The 15,906-nt window shown below is 42.1% G+C and overlaps 1 protein-coding gene across 17 annotated transcripts in view; it reads left to right on the top strand.

Annotated features, from left to right (window-relative positions):
• Positions 1-2,392: 2,392 nt before the first annotated feature.
• Epb41 (erythrocyte membrane protein band 4.1) overlaps positions 2,393-15,906 on the top strand; it is a 132,975-nt gene continuing 119,461 nt past the window's right edge. For 3 of the 17 annotated variants that reach the window (XM_090335419.1, XM_090335414.1, XM_090335430.1), the window contains exon 1: positions 2,396-2,625. The gene's annotated coding sequence lies outside the window, so the exon portion shown is untranslated. Of the gene's footprint in view, positions 2,626-15,906 lie in introns of all 17 variants that reach the window. The other 14 variants (XM_090335417.1, XM_090335418.1, XM_090335424.1 and 11 more) reach the window with 11 other exon arrangements.

Below are 15,906 nucleotides of genomic sequence, written 5' to 3'. Positions count from 1 at the left end.
GATGGTATTTTAGTTTACAAGGCCTTTCATCTCCAGGCTAAGAATTAAAATCTAGCACTGGAATCCAAGATTTACAAAACCCAGACCAACAGATTTTAGTATGACATTGCATGACATTCTTAAGCTGACAGTGATTTACATTTGCCTTGTATCCAACCTTCTTTTAGCCTTATTATCTCCACTTATTTTCTGGGTGATAATTGGGATGATTATTAAATACAATAAACTATATGCATCTATCAAGCACCTTCAAATATTTGCTATTGGCCAGCACTTCGAGGCACAGAGAGTATTAGTTTTCACAAATCTGACTTTGATGGTGGTAGAAGTGGTGAGCTGTCTGGGAACTGACCTTCAGGATCTTCCTTCATGGTACCAGATTTCCCTAATAAGTGAAAGAAGCCTTTGAGGAACAGAAGTGGTGGTACTGGCGCTCTCTGAATTAGAAGCACAGTTGAACTTGAGGACTGGAAGCAAGGAATCAGAGTGTTTAAAACATGTACTTTGCCTCTAGTATACAGAATGACATTGGCTAAAGTGATTTGAACTTATTAAGCCTCATTTTTCCTATTAATAAAATTAGGGCAATCTGACAAATATTGAATATGTGTATACTTTTGGGAGATGAACAGGAGGGATAAAGTCTCTGTCATGAGCTGATCAGTCTCCAGGGTCTAGATTACAACAATTTATTTGAGAGAGAAAATAAATAAATAAATAGCCAGGAGCTAGTGGCTGATACCTATAATCCTAACCACTGAGCAGACTGAGATCTGAAGTTTATGGTTTGAGGTCAGCTCAGGCAAGAAAGTCTTTGAGGCTCTTATCTCCACTTAACTACCAAAAGACCAGAATAGAGCTGTGACTCAATTGGTAAAGGATCAGCCTTCAGTGAAAAAACTAAGGGATGATGCCCAGGGCCCTGAGTTCAAGTCCCTGTACTGGCACAAAAAGAATGTCAGGTAAGGGTAAATGCTGAGAAAAGTTTGGTGATGTAAGCAAGGCATAGGTGTGCAGCAGAGGCTGTTTTAGCTAAAGTGTTGGTCCTCAAGCGCTTTTATAATGTTTAAAACAGGTTTTATGTAATATGCTCAGCTCAGACCCACCAATTGAAATATATTATTATACCAGCCAATTGCCATCTCTCAGTCACTATCCTAGTCTCCAAAGAGTAATAATGAACACTTATTGCTATATGATAGGCACTGTGCTAAACCCTTTATATAGTTTAGTCAATACTTAATGAATAATTCTTGAAGTAATGTTGTAAGGTGGGCTTTATTATTCACTTAAATGTATGGGGTGAGCAACTGAGGCACAGAGAAGGCCAAACAACTAGGGAGGGCAGAGACTGAGCCTTGAATCTAGGCAGCTTGCCCCTGGAGGCTGAGCTGAGACTGTGAAGGGGTTGTGGTTAGACATCCAGAGACAGTCTGGCTGGCATGTGCAGTCTCTGCTCCAGTTTTCTCATCTCTAAAATGAAATACCACAACCTATTTTACCTTCTGGATATCGTACTTTAAGCAGAGCTGCCTTTCTACTCTGTGGAACTGTGGCCAGTTCCAAGGCTGGCAGAACGCCTCTGAAACTTCTGCAGGGAAATAAATACAACGTTAGGACAATCATCAGGGCCACACTAAATTCGCCATGGAAGGTGAATTCCGCCAGCGAAGAATTCAGAAGAATATTAAATGCAGAAAAGACAGATGAAATCTTGGCGTGATCTTAATTCTTAGATTCCATTTCGGGCCTCATAAGTGCTGCCAAGAGAGGTAAAGTCTTATCGAATGTCAGGACTGGAAAGGCACCTTAGCGATGGTAAAGCTAATGGATGGGAAAATTGAAATCCAGAAAATCTAGGTGACTTACTAGAGTTTACTGGGTACATGGCGTTGCGGGGAAGTCCATTGGAATAGGTGGTAGGTGAGCTCCTTTTTCCCTGTGATTTCCAGATCTCTTCCACTTCCCTGCCCTCCATTGGGAAGAAGGCTTCGCCCGTTGAACCAGGGCTCTAGATTCCACTGATTTCCCAGGAGGGAGCTGCTGGAGTCAGGAGTACCTGGGCTTAGATTCTAGACAGGGTTCGACTTGCGCATGCGCACGGCAGCTAACTCTCTCCCTCCCCCCCCTCCCCCCCCCCCCCCCCCCCCCCCGCTTTTCCTTACCCTCGCCTCTCCTTACCGGTGGGGTGGGGTGGGGGTAAGGGGGGGCGGGAAGAAGACCTGAAGAGTCAGAACTTGGCCTCAGCCAATGGGATGGCGTCCCGCGAGCCAGGCCCCCACCTTCCCTCCCGCGCCGTCCAATCGAAATTTACTACAATGTTTGTGGTGAACAGGGGGCGGGGCGTGCGCGGGTGGGCGGGCTGCGGGCCGGGCGGCCTCGCCTCGCGGAGGAAAGGCGGGAGGAGGAAAGGCGGGAGGGCGCGCGCCTGGGCTGCAGCTCGCCGGCTCTCTCGCTCGCTCGCTCCCTCCCTTCGTCTGTAGGTTTAGTCAGGCAGCGGGCCGCCCGCCGGCCAGCGAGCCACCGAGGGCCGGAGCTTCGGACGCCAGCGCCTCCTCCTGCCTTTGTTCGTCCGACTGTCTCAGCGGGCAGGCGCGGGAGCCGGGGCCGGGAGCTAGCGGTGAGGTGAGACGCGGAGGCGACCGCGACGCGGGCTGGGCGGGAGGGGGCGCGGCGCTGTCCCCGAGGGGACGGTCGAGGGGACCACGGCGGCGGCGCCGCCGCAGCTTCTTTGTCTCCAGCCCCCCTGCAGGCCCCGGGCGGGTCGCGCGGGCTCCGCCAGCCGCGGAAGGGTCTGGTGTGCACCCGGGACGTGAGGGCTGGAGCCGGGGTGCGGCCTGGGGAGCCCGGGGGCCGGCCGAGAGAGGGGTGGGGTGGGGCGGACGGGAGCGACGTTTCAAAGTTGGGCGCGTGGTGTGTCCGCCACCATCGCCCTCTGGCCTGTCACTGCCCAGGAGCTCCGCCTGGACACCAGGGGGAGAGAATTTCAGGTTTCAGACGGCGAAGGTGTTGGGGTGCAGCTGTGATTGTTTTCCCACCCTCCCCGCGAGGACGGAGCTTGAAGAAGTCAGGCAGGAGCTGAGGGTGCAGGGAGCCGAGCTGCACTTCCAGGCCTCCCGGTCATGGACACCTGCACCATTGAAAATAAATAAATAACTAAAAATCTCGTAAGCCGTAGGGTCAGCGACTGTCCCCCTTCATCTTCAGGTTCCCCGCCAGCGAAGGGTTAAAACCATTCCCGGCGTCGTGACCTCCTTTTGCAGCCCGGGCATCTGCCGGCTTGGAAAGATTTCCCTGGCTGGTGGGGCCGCCGTACCTGTGCGGAGACGGGAGCCGGGCCGGCCTCAGCGTCGTCGCCAGGCCCTCATTGCTGGGGAGGCTTTGCCCAAACAAGGTCTTTCTCCCCAAGGATAGGCATTCTTGGGGCGGGGCGGGGGGGCGGTGGAGGAAGAGAAAGTGATCTCACGTGCACCGAATTGCTGGCGGATTGGTTTCTGGCCACATGATAGTGACTGTCATTCTGGTGTTTATCAAACTGTACCCTCCCATAAAAGACTACTTTGTGGAGATGTCATCTTTTTTTTTGTGGGAGGGGGGATGTTGGCATTGGTTGCTGATGAGAAGAAGATAGTTTTAATTCTTCGTTCTTGTCTTTTTTTTTTTAAAGGCACTGAGCTTTTTTTAGTAGTCTGTGATTTCACAGCTGCTATTTTGTTCCTTCTGTTTTAGGGGAAATTGCAAGAAATGGTTATGTCTTGTGTCTCGGGTATTATTGTAGTAGATTTATACTTTCTTGAGGATATGCAGTACTCAGTGCCTTTTGCTCATTACTGTTTGGTGTATTGTCAGCTCTGGCATTTTTTTTTTTTAAGTTGAGCCTTTAAATCAAAACAATATCCTTTATGAAATTCTCATTCCAGTATCGTTTGTGTAGAATGGACCCTTTTGGAGGAAATGAGATGCTTTCATCATTTTCCTTTTCTGTCAACTGAGAACAATAAATTTATTACCATATATGTGGTTTTTATGAATTGGTGCCTGGGGGCTGTTACTATTCTAGCACACAGTAAGAAATGAATGGCAAATTTAATGGATATAAATCTGGAGATGTAGCTCAGTGGTAGAGTGCTTTGCCTAGCTTATGTGAAGCTCTGAGTTTGATCCCCAGCACTACAAAGAAAATATCAGATTGCTTTGCAATCAAAGTGCTAACATTGCTATCTACAGGAAGATTATAATTAAGGTAAAGATAGTCATTATTCATATCCCTAGGGACAGAAGGACTGTGCGTTTTTGCCACTATGAAAAAGTAAACTCAAACTAGGTGCCAGTGGCTCAAGTCTGCAATCCTAGCTACTCAGGACGTTGAGATCTGGATTGTGGTTCAAAGCTAGCCCAGACAGGAAAGTCAGTGAGACTCTGTTCTCCAATTAAGCACCAATAAAAACAGGAGAGTTGTGGTGCAGGTGGTATACCATTAGCTTTGAGCACAAAAACTCAGGAACAGCATCCAAACACTGAGTCAAGCACTAGTACAAATACACACGCATGCATGCGCGCACACACACACACACCTCATTATTGAACTCAAGTTCAGCATACCAACCTTCTGACAAAACTATACTTCCCCCTTCCTAAACAATTGAATTTAGGGCTTAATCTTTAGGCCTCACCAAAATTCAATCTTTACCAATGTTAAATAACTTATGTTTAAGACATTTGTGTTACACAATATGGACCAATCTACCTTTCCATCTTTGTCCTTTGTCCTTTTTTTTTTTTTTTTTTTTTGCCAGTTGTGGGGCTTGAACTCAGGGCCTGGGCACTGTCCTTGGACTTTTTTTTTCTCAAGGCTAGAGCTCTACTACTTGAACCACAGCACTACTTCCAGCTTTTCCCTATGTATGTGGTACCGAGGAATTGAACCTGGGTCTTCGTGCATGCTAGGCAAGCACTCTATCACTAGGCCAGACTCCTGGCCCTTCTTTTTCCTTTTTTTTTTTTGCCAGTCCTGGGCTTGAGCTCAGGGCCTGAGCACTGTCCTTGGACTTTCTCAAGGCTAGAGCTCTACCACATGAGCCTCAGCACCACTTCTGGCTTTTTTCTGTGTATGTGGTACCAAGGAATTGAACCCGGGTCTTCATGCATGGCAGGCAAGCACTTTAACACTAGGCCAAACTCTTGGCCCTTCTTTTTCCTTTTTTGTTGTACTTCCTCCTCCCCCTTCTTACGTCTTACATTCTCGAGCCAAATAGAGGTGCTCAGTAATAGGATTTGCCGTTTCAGTTATATCCATTTATATCCATGCTTATCATATATTTGCCTTCTTACCTAAAAAAAATGTTTCATATACTGGGTAATTTGAAGTGTGGAAAAAAGCATCCTATGTAGAAGGAACTTCATGGATTTTGTTGTTGTTTTGCTTTGAATTTTCTTTGAGCATGACCAACCAGTTGAGTTTTTTCTTTTTTCTTTTTGGCCACTGGGGGTTGAACTCAGGGCCCGAGCACTGTCCTTGGGCTTTTTCTCAATGCCAATTCTCTACCACTTGAACCACAGCACCATTCTGGCTCTTTTTCTGTGTATGTGGTACCCAGGAATGGAACCCGTGGCTTCATTCATGCTAGATAAGGACTCTACACTAGGCCACCCTCCTGGCTCCCCCAGTTGAGTTTTTAACTGATGTTTATAAAGAGGATTTAAGTACTAATGTGCCATCAATGTATGCAGCCCTTAGCAGCTAATGGTAGAGTAAGAAAACCTTTTAGGTTTCTTTTCTACACAGAGCTAACATCTCTAATGCTTAGAAACCAGCTCCCTACAAATAAACTAATGGAGGTCTTACCTTTCATGCAAATCTTTGCTTGTGTTCTGAATTCATTCTCTTTCTTTGAGCTCTAAAGACTAATACATTATTTCTTTCTTTATGGACTGGCCTTGATGCATACATGATCTTCTTACCTCAGTCTCCTAAGTTCTGGTATTACAGATTTGTGCCAATATGCCTGGTGCCAATATATTCTTGTTTTTGTGCTGGTACTAGGACTTAAACTCAGGGCCTGTGCTCTCACTTGTCTTTTTCTACCTACGGCTGGCATTGTACTGCTTGAGCCACATCTTCACTTTTGCCTTTTTGCTGGTTAGTTATAGACAAGAATCTCATAAGATTTATTTACCTGGACTGTCTTTGAACCTTGATCCTTAGATCTCAGCCTTCTGAATAACTAGGATTAGAGTGTGAGCCACTGGGTGCCCAGCTTTATCCCTTATTCTTAACATTTTAAGTATCCAAATTATATTTTCTGTCTTCAAATAGTATGTATGGGGATCAAACCTGTATTTTATTTATTTATTTATTTATTTATTTTGTTTGTTTGTGGCGCTTGAACTCTGGGCCTGGGTCCTATCTCTGAGCTCTTCAGCTCAAGGCTACTGCCCTACCCCTTGAGCCTCAGCCCTACTTCCTGTTTTCTAGTGGTTAAATAGAGATAAGAGTATCATGGTCTTTAGTGCTCAGACTGGCTTTGAACCTCGATCCTTAGATCTCAGTCTCCTGAGTAGCTAGTATTACAGGCGTGAGCCACTGTGCCCAGCTTCCTGCCATTATTTTTTGTCAGATTTGTGTCCCACATTTAACATTCACCTTTGTGATTCCTTCTCTCTCTCTCTCTCTTTCTTTCCTTGTTTTGTTGTTGTTGTTGGTTGTGGGGCTTGAACTCAGGGCTTAGGCTCTGTCCCTGGGCCTCTCTATGCTCAGAGCTAGTGCTCTACCACTTGAACTACAGAGCCACTTCTGGCTTTTTCTTTTTTGTTGGTCATGAGGCTTGAACTCTGGGCCTGAGCATTGTCCCTGAGCTCTTCAGCTCAAGGCTAGTGCTCTATCACTTTGAGTCACAGTGCCACTTCCTGTTTCCTGGTGGTTAATTGGAGCTGAAAGTCTCACAGACTTTCTTGCCAAGGCTGGCTTTGAACTGCTATCCTCAGATCTCAGCCTCCTGAATAGCTAGGATTAGAGGTGTGAGCCACCAGCTACAGTACTTTTCTAAGAGCCTTATCAAGTTCATGATTAGTCAAATATATATTCAGTTTGCCCATTAAATTCAAATGCGAATTTCCTACTATTTCTAAAGGACTTTCCTCCCTGCCCCCCCAACTGTTTAAACATGCATCACTTTGTGAGCTAAACAGCAGCAAATATTAAGTACCTTTTTTATTATGAACAATTTTGCTTTTCTTCTGAATAAACCCCCTGGAAGTTGGGAGCTTAAAGGAGTCATCTTTATAGATCAGTTACAGGACTTATTTACAAAGAACTACTGGAAGGTAATTGCTTCATTGCATTTATGATAGCTTTTGACTCCAGAGCTAGATACCAGATATTCGTACTTTTTGTTATTCATTTGGGTTTCTTGATATGTCATAGCTGGCTTAGTATGAGCTCTTTGTAGAACAGTTTCATGGAGTTTTTGACAAAATGCAGTATAACAAGTAGTCTGGCGTATATACTATTTTGGTTTATTCTGGTGTAATTTAATGAAAATACAGTGAGAAAAAGGATAAAAGGAAAGCTGTAGCATCCAGTAGTGCCTGGAAACTAGAAGCAATAGAAAGGAGAACTTTGATATCTTACATGGAGTTTCATTTAGAACTATCTTACTGATGCTTCAACTCAAGGCTAGCCACTTGAGCCATAGCACCACTTCCAGCTTTTTTCTGGGTATGTGGTATTGATGAATTGAACCTGGGGCTTTATGCATGCCAGACAAACACTCTACTACTAGGCCACGCTCTGGGCCCTACACTTTTATTTTTTTTTTTGCTAATTATCTTTATTTAAATGAGATTGGATCCATCTTCAAGTGTTTGAAAATAAACCGGCTAGCTTTTTGAACTTTGGAGAAAAAAGCAAATAGTATATATGGTCAATATAATTCTAGGAATGTTTTCATGGAATCTTAGTATCCCCTCCCTATTAATTTTCATCAGCTTCCCTCAAAATAAAAAAAAAACAAAACTCAAAGGAAACATGAAGTCTGAGTAGAGAAACTGAGAGCTTGGTGTGCAAATAGCCTCTCTCTACAATCAGATTTCCTCTTAAAGTCCTTTCTACATAGATGTTCTGGTATCATTATTGTGTTTTCAATTTAAATAAACAGTGATTGTTTATTGAATTAGTGCTCTTCCTTTTTCATGGCCAAGGATTCTTTGTAGGTACTTAAATCCAATTAATCTAGACCCTTACTTTACCATTCTTGACACTCAGTGAAGATAATCTCTGTTTGTAGAGATTATGTAAAGTAGGGTTTAGGTAGGCTTAAACTGATCTTTTCAGATTGGGTAGGAAGGGGCAAGATGATCAATGGAATTTATAGGAAACACGATTTTGAATTAGATTGGAAGAAGCAGTAAAAACTTAATATTTGTCTATTCATATCTACTCAATACATATCTATAATTCTACTACTTAATAGTATATTAACAGGAAGTAATACCTCACTTTTCCTGTGTGTGTGTGTGTCTGTGTGTGTCTGTGTGTCTGTGTGTCTGTGTGTCTGTGTGTCTGTGTCTCTGTGTCTGTGTCCAAACTGGGATTTGAACTCAGGGGCATTAATATCTTTCAGCTTTCTTGCTCATGGCTGACACTCTAACACTTGAACCAATACTGGTGTTTTGCTGGTTAATTGGGGATGGAATGTCTCTCACTTTCCTGCTTTTTGTTTTTCTTTTGGTCCTAGGGCTTGAACTCAAGGCTTGGGCACTGTCTCTGAGCCTCTTTGTGCTCAAGGCTAGTGCTCTACTACTTGAACCACAGGGCCACTTCTGGCCTTTTCTAAATAGTTTATTGGAGATAAGAATCTCATGAACCTTCCTGCCTCAGCTGGCTTCAAAAATATGCTTAAATCTCAGCTTCCTGAGTAGCTAGGATTATAGGTGTGACCCACTGGTGCCTGGCTGTTTTCTTCTATTTGAAAGATAAAACAACAACAACAACAACAACAAACAGTACAAAATGCTATTTTAATTTATGTCAAGTTTATATTTTAATCTACTGGTCTGTGACTACATATATTCAAGTCAAGAATGTTACACCTTGATAATAAACTTGGTAGAGATGGTTGAAATTCACCTTCATCTTACTCTTCTCTGCACTTATCCCTCTCCTCCCCATTTTTGGCCATATGGACACAGGAAGAACTGTTATGAGTGCCAGGGATTTCAGCCCTCAAATTTACCTGTCAACCATTTCTGGATGACTTAAGAATTCATGGAAGGCAGCTTAAAAGTAAAGGCTTTTTTCATCTTGTTATTTTTTTTCTACCACTTACTTGCTGCTTTTTGCCTTTTTCTTTTCTTTTTCCCTTTTTTTTTTGAGTCAATAAATTGACACTGTTGCTTCCTTACTATCTGTAATCTTGCTTGTCTTGATGGCATTATATGATTATATGTCTTTCACGTGGTATCATATGATATTGTATATATATCCTCCCACACATGTCTTTAGAGTTAATTTATTTCCATGTGAAGAGGGAATGAGTGCTTTGTTAGGTTAGTTTTAAATCTTCAAACTTTCTGGCATCCTCAGCACTTGAAATAACACAATTGCTTTGGGAGGCAAGAAAACCCACATAGTACATCAGTGGATTTTCCAGTGGAAATGTAAATAGTATTTTATTTTAAAAATCATACTCTTGGGGGGCTGGGAGTTTGGCCTAGTGGTAGAGTGCTTGCCTAGTATGCAGGAAGACCCAGATTGGATTCCTTGTTACCATATACATAAAAAAAAAACTGGAAGTGGTGCTGTGGCTCATATGGTAAAGCTCTAGCCTTGAGAAAGCCCAAGGACAATGCTCAGGCCCTGAGTTCAAGCCCCGGGCTGACAAAAAAAAAAAAAGAAAAGAAAAGAAAGGAAATATCATACTCTTGTGTTCCAGATAGTGAAAGTATGCATTTTATGTTTAGATAGTATCCAGCTAGTTTTGTTAGAAAATAATCAGTTGTTGCCAAGTAGATAAAGGAGAAGTGCTTAATGGAAGGTGAATAAGGAGCCAAGAATAAGATTATTAGGTATTAGGTATTTCAATGATACTTTGAAGGCTTATTGTTGTCTTCTGCACTCTTGTAGTATTTATTTATTTATTTATTTTTTTGCCAGTCTTGGGCTTGAGCTCAGGGCCTGAGCACTGTCCTTGGACTTTCTCAAGGCTAGAGCTCTACCACTTGAGCCTCAGCACCACTTCCAGCTTTTTTCTATGTATGTGGTACCGAGGAATCGAACCCGGGTCTTCATGCATGCTAGGCAAGCACTTTAACCACTAGGCAAAACTGCCAGGCCGTAGTATTTGTTTATTATATACCAGATTTGTCATATAAAACTTGTACTCCCCACTGAGATTGACCATTTCTAGAAAGCAGAGTATCAATATTATTCTTTTCACTGTCCTTCCTATCCTCCTTCCCAGTGCAGACTGTCTAGACTTATGAGGTATATGCAGTAGTGTTAGTGAAAATTCCTAGATAATTAAGATTTAAGACTCTGCTTCTGGTTACCTCTTTCTTTCTCTTGATGTATATGATATTTTCTTGGAAAGTAAGGTTGAAAGTACCATGATACTTTACTTCCAAAACACTTTGGTATACAGTGCCTAAGAATAAAACTATGCAGTCATAATACACTATTAGGTTCTTAAGAAAATTAACAACATTTCTACAATACGAACTATTATCTGACTCATTTAGATTTCCTAAGTTTGGATTTTTTGTTGTTGTTTAAATATTTGTTTGTATCTCTTGCTTCCTTTAATCTAGAAGAGTACTTTCTTCCTTTAGTTATCATTAACTTTGGTGTGTCCTGGTGCCAGTTGACCAGTGAAATGTTCTATTCTGGATTCATCTGATTGTTCCCTCAAGGATTTAATTTGTTCTCCTATCTGCTTTGTTTCCTGTAAACTGCAAGTTATTTCTACCAGTCTGATTAGTCTTAGATGAAACATTTTTGGCAAGAGTATATCATAAATGACATTGTGTTTTATTTTGTTCAGTATCAGGAAGTTCATAATGTCAAGCTGTCCTGCAATTAGTGTTACCTAAAGTGGTAACCACCAGATTTCTCTGTGGGAAAGTTATGATTGTGTGCTAGTGGTGATACTTTGGCATCATAGATACCCTAAATTACCATTGGTTTTAGCATCCATAGATCTTTGAGGGTTACAAATGAAGCTAGCTCTTGAAATCATCTGGAATATTTAAATCAGGAAAGAAAAGAAAGATAAAGGGTGTCATTTGCTACTATATTATGTAGACATTCTTGAATTATTGCTAAATCTGATATATCTTGTATTTAGTTAGACTTACAGGTTAAATTTTATTTGACAGTGGAACCTAATCAAAATGAGAATGCCTATTTTAGGTGGTAGGTTAAATGTTAACTAACGTCCCAAATTACACAACTAGCAGATGACGTGGCATTCTTTCCTGTTATACCTTTGTGTTATAAATACGTTCATGAGCGAATGAGAAATTGAAATCTATACCTTTTTCTGTCAAAGCCAATGGTTCTTTACTAATTGTGATTTTAGGAGGTGTGAAGGGAAAAACTAGGAGAAAATGAGGGAAGCGGTGATACTATTAAAAAATAAATACACTCATTACTTGACTACTTATGTAACTTATATAACTTGACTACTTATGTAATCCCTCTGTATATCACTTTTACAATAATAATAAGAAAAAAACTGTGATCTTGCCCAGTGCCAGTGGGTTATGCCTGTAAGCTACTGGGAGGTTGGGATCTGAGGATCACAGTGAGAAGCCAGCCTGGGCAGGAAAGTCAGTCCATGAGACTTTTGTCTCCAATAAACTATTCAGATAAAGCCGGAAGTGACACTATGGTTGACGAAGTAGAGCACTGGGGCTCACTGATGTCTGTAACCCTAACTACTCTTGAGGCTGAGATCTGAGGATTGCAGTTTGAAGCTAGCTTGGGCAGGAAAGGCTGGAAGACTCCTACCACCAATTAATCACTAGAGTACTAGCGGTGAGCAAAAGAGTTTAGGGACAATGCCCAGATCCCTGCAGTCAAGCCTTATGGCCAACAAAACAAAAATGAAAACAAAAACTTTATGGATATGAAAGTGTATAATCTTTAGTTAAGAAAAAAATAGCTGGACACGATGGCTCATGCCTGTAATCCTAGCACTTAGGAGGCTGAGATCTGAGAATTGAAGTTCAAAGCCAGCACAGGCACTAAAGTCCGTGAGACTCATCTCTAATTAACCACTGGAAAAACTGGAAATGGTGCTTTGGCACAATGGATAGGGTGGTAACCTTGAGCTGAAGAGCTCAGGGACAATGCTTAGGCCCAGAGTTCAAGCCCCACGACCAACCAAAAAAATAAATAAATTTTACATCTTGACTCATACTCTTTTCTGCTTAAATTAAATATGTGTGACTATATGATTAGTATATATAAATATACAGTATATAGAAAGCATATGATTTTTTTTTTGAGTGGCAATCTTTGGATTTGAGGTTTTAAACTATAACATTCTTAAGCTCTATGAGAGTATTCTCAGCCTATTTCACAGCAAGTCAACTTCACAGCTTCATTTCCGGATTGGTAGGGCACAGTCATGTGGCTGATGTCCCCATTGTTGCTTTTATCTTTTGCAGCAGATGTGAAAGTAAACACACAGAGTTAAAAAACAGGAAGGGGTTTGAGTTGGGAGATATTTTTTTTTCTTCTTTTAAACTAAGGAATTTTGTACACAGACCACCTGAAATAGGAAGTGAGTGCCCTGAATCTTTTTGACTTTTCAATTACACAAAGATATTTTATTTTTGTAAAGTAAATAAAAAAGCAAACTTTGCAGTTTAGTGATTTAATGAGTATATGTGTAGTTTGTAAGCACTATGTTCCTGTTTTTGGTTGAAACAGAACTGATGAGTACTGTTTTTCTTTGTGGTACTGAGGATCAAACCAAGAGCTTCCTATGCTAAGGAAGTGCTCCATACTGAGCTACACTTCTAACCCAAATAATGTAGTCACCCTAATTCAAGGTTGCTTCTCTTTCCTCCTCCTCCTCCTCCTCCTCCTTCTCCTCCTCCTTCTCCTCCTCCTTCTCCTCCTCCTCCTCCTCCTCCTCCTCATCTTCCTCCTCCTCATCTTCCTCCTCCTCCTCCCCCTCCTCCTCCTCCTCCTTTTCCTTTGCCAGTCCTGGGCCTTAGCACTGTCCTTGGGCTTTCTCAGGGCTAGAGTTCTACTACTTGGGCCATAGCACCACTTCTGGCTTTTTTCTATGTATATGATGCGGAGAAATGGAACCCAAGTCTTCATGCATGCTAGGCAAGCACTCTACCAAACTCCCGCTCCCCCCCCCCTTTTTTTTTACTTAAGGGATATTAGTTTTATTTATTTTAGTTTTATTTATTTATTTATTTATTTATTTAGTGCTTTCTTCAAGGCTAGAGCTCTACTCCTCAGCCACAGCACCACTTCTGGCTTTTTCTGTGTATGTGGTACCAAGGAATGGAACCCATGTCTTCATGCATGCTAGGCAAGCACTCTATCACTAGGCCAAACTCCCGGCCCCCATATTTAACATATTTTTAAATTGTTATTATAAAAGTGATAGACACAAAGTAGTTACAGTTGTTACATTTCTTTTTTCGTTTTGTTTTGTTTTGGTCAGTCATGGGGCTTGAACTCTGGGCCTGGACACTGTCCCTGAGCTCTTCAGCTCAAGGCTACCACCCTACTTCACTTCCAGTTTTCTAGTGGTTAATTGAAGTCTCATGGACATTAGTGCCAGGCTGGCTTTGAATCGCGATCCTCAGATCTCAGCCTCCTGAGTAGCTAGGATAACAGGCTCGAGCCACCATTCCAGCTGTACATTTCTTTTTTGATGCTATCACCCCTTCCCTCATTCTCTCCCAGTTTTTACCCCCCTTTCCCACCCATAAGTTGTTAGTGGGATAAATTTTGAAAAAGAGAATGTGGATTTGTTGTTGTTATTATATCTTTGTTTTAATAATGTTGTAAATGAACTTCTTCTTGTCTTTATAGACTTTATTCCTAAGGAAGGCAATAGCACTTATCAAAATGCTAGCCATGTGTCAAGTACTACTTTCCATGTATGCTAAGTAATTTAACTGTTTTTATTTTTGACACTGGTCTACAATTAACTGGTATTACCCTGACAATTTCTTTTTCTTTTCTTCTTTCTTCCTTTTTCTTTTTAAATGACCTTCTCCTATGTTTTTTTTTTTTTTGCCAGTCCAGCTCAGGGTGTGAGCACTCTCCTTGGGCTTTCTCAATGTTAGCATTCTACTACTTGCCCCACAGCACCACTTCCAGCCTTTTCTATGTATGTAGTACTGAGGAATTGAATCTGGGTCTTTATGCATGCTGGATAAGCACTCTACCACTAGGCCAAACTCCTGGCCCCTTCTCCTATGTTTTTGTTGAATAACTTTCTGTTAATAGTATTTAGGAGACAAGCCATGTAGCTGTGGAAAGGATGAATTTGGGAGTCAGGTAGACCTGAGTTTCCAGTAAGGCTTTAAAAAAATTTTTTTTTTTTTGTGGCCTTAAAAAATTTTTGTTTTTCTTTTGTTTGTTGTCCCTGAGCTCTTCAGCTCAAGGCTACCACCCTACCCTGGAGCCAACCCCACTTCACACATTTTCTAGAGGTTAATTGGAGATAAGAATCTCAGGTCCTTTTGTGCCTGGGCTGGCTTTGAGCTTTGATCCCCAGATCTCAGCCTCATGACTAGAAGGCTTTGTTTTTGTATGGGTACTAGGGATTGAACTCTAGGCCTGGGAGCTGTCCCTAAGCCCTTTTGCTCAAGACTGGTGCACTTCTCTTCTTGAGCCACAGCTCTGCTTCTGGCTTCTGGGTTGTTAACTGGAGATAAGAGTCTCATGGACTTTTCTATCTGGGCAGGCTTTGAATGACAGTGTTTAGATCTTAACCTCCTGAGTGACCAGGATTACAGGTGTGAGCCACCAGTGCCCAGCAGGTTATGGTTTTGATAGGAAAAACCTACTTCTTACTTCAATAAATTAAATAGGGACCTTCTGTGTGGAGTAGAGTAATCAAGGGCCTGGGCATTGTCCCTGAGCTCTTCAGCTCAAGGCTACTGTCCTACCCCTTGAGTCACAGTGCCACTTCTGGTTTTCTAGTGTTGAATTGGCGATAAGAGTCTCATGGTTTTTAGTGTCCAGGCTGGCTTTGAACCTCCATCCTTAGATCTCAGCCTCCTGAGTAGCTAGGATTATAGGTGTGAGCCACAGTACCCGGCTCACAGGGAGGACTTCTGTTCCTGAAAAATTCACCCTCTCCTGGCAAATCCCTTGCTGACTTTAGGGAGTGCTGTTTTCTTTTTAATTTCCATCCCAGAGGGGAGTTTTCTGACTATACTCCTATAATACACAGCTGAGACTAGGTTGTTTTCATACTTTATTGCAGGCTCAGAAATACAAAGAGGAGGTAAACATGGAATTACTAGTATGCTTCTATGTGATGTAGCTTGCAGAATAAAACTTAAATTTGTAATCTTCTATTGGATTACCTCCCTCCTTGACCTACAGCACATCTGCTTTCTAGTGGCAAAAGCCATCTTTACTCTTCTGCCTGATAGTACATCTAGCCTATCTGATTGCTCTAAAAACAGAGAAAGCCCAAATTAAAAAAGAGATTCTCTATCTCTACAATTATATCTGAGAGAGGACCCATTTCTTCAAAGTGGTCAACACCAGGCCTCAACAAACCATATGGGAGACGACAGTTACTCCAGAATACTTAATTGCCATTCATAGAAGAGAAACACAGCACATAGAAGGTCACTGAGGATGAAGTAGGGAGGCTTTCTTTTTACTTATCTCAGATCATATAATCATTCATTATG

The sequence above is a fragment of the Megascapheus bottae genome, chromosome 6 (genome assembly GCF_031878675.1).
Source record: "Megascapheus bottae isolate mThoBot1 chromosome 6, mThoBot2.hap1, whole genome shotgun sequence".
Classification (NCBI taxonomy): Eukaryota; Metazoa; Chordata; class Mammalia; order Rodentia; family Geomyidae; genus Megascapheus; species Megascapheus bottae.
Note: the sequence above shows the minus strand (reverse complement) of the source record. Positions and strands in the feature narration are given on the sequence as shown.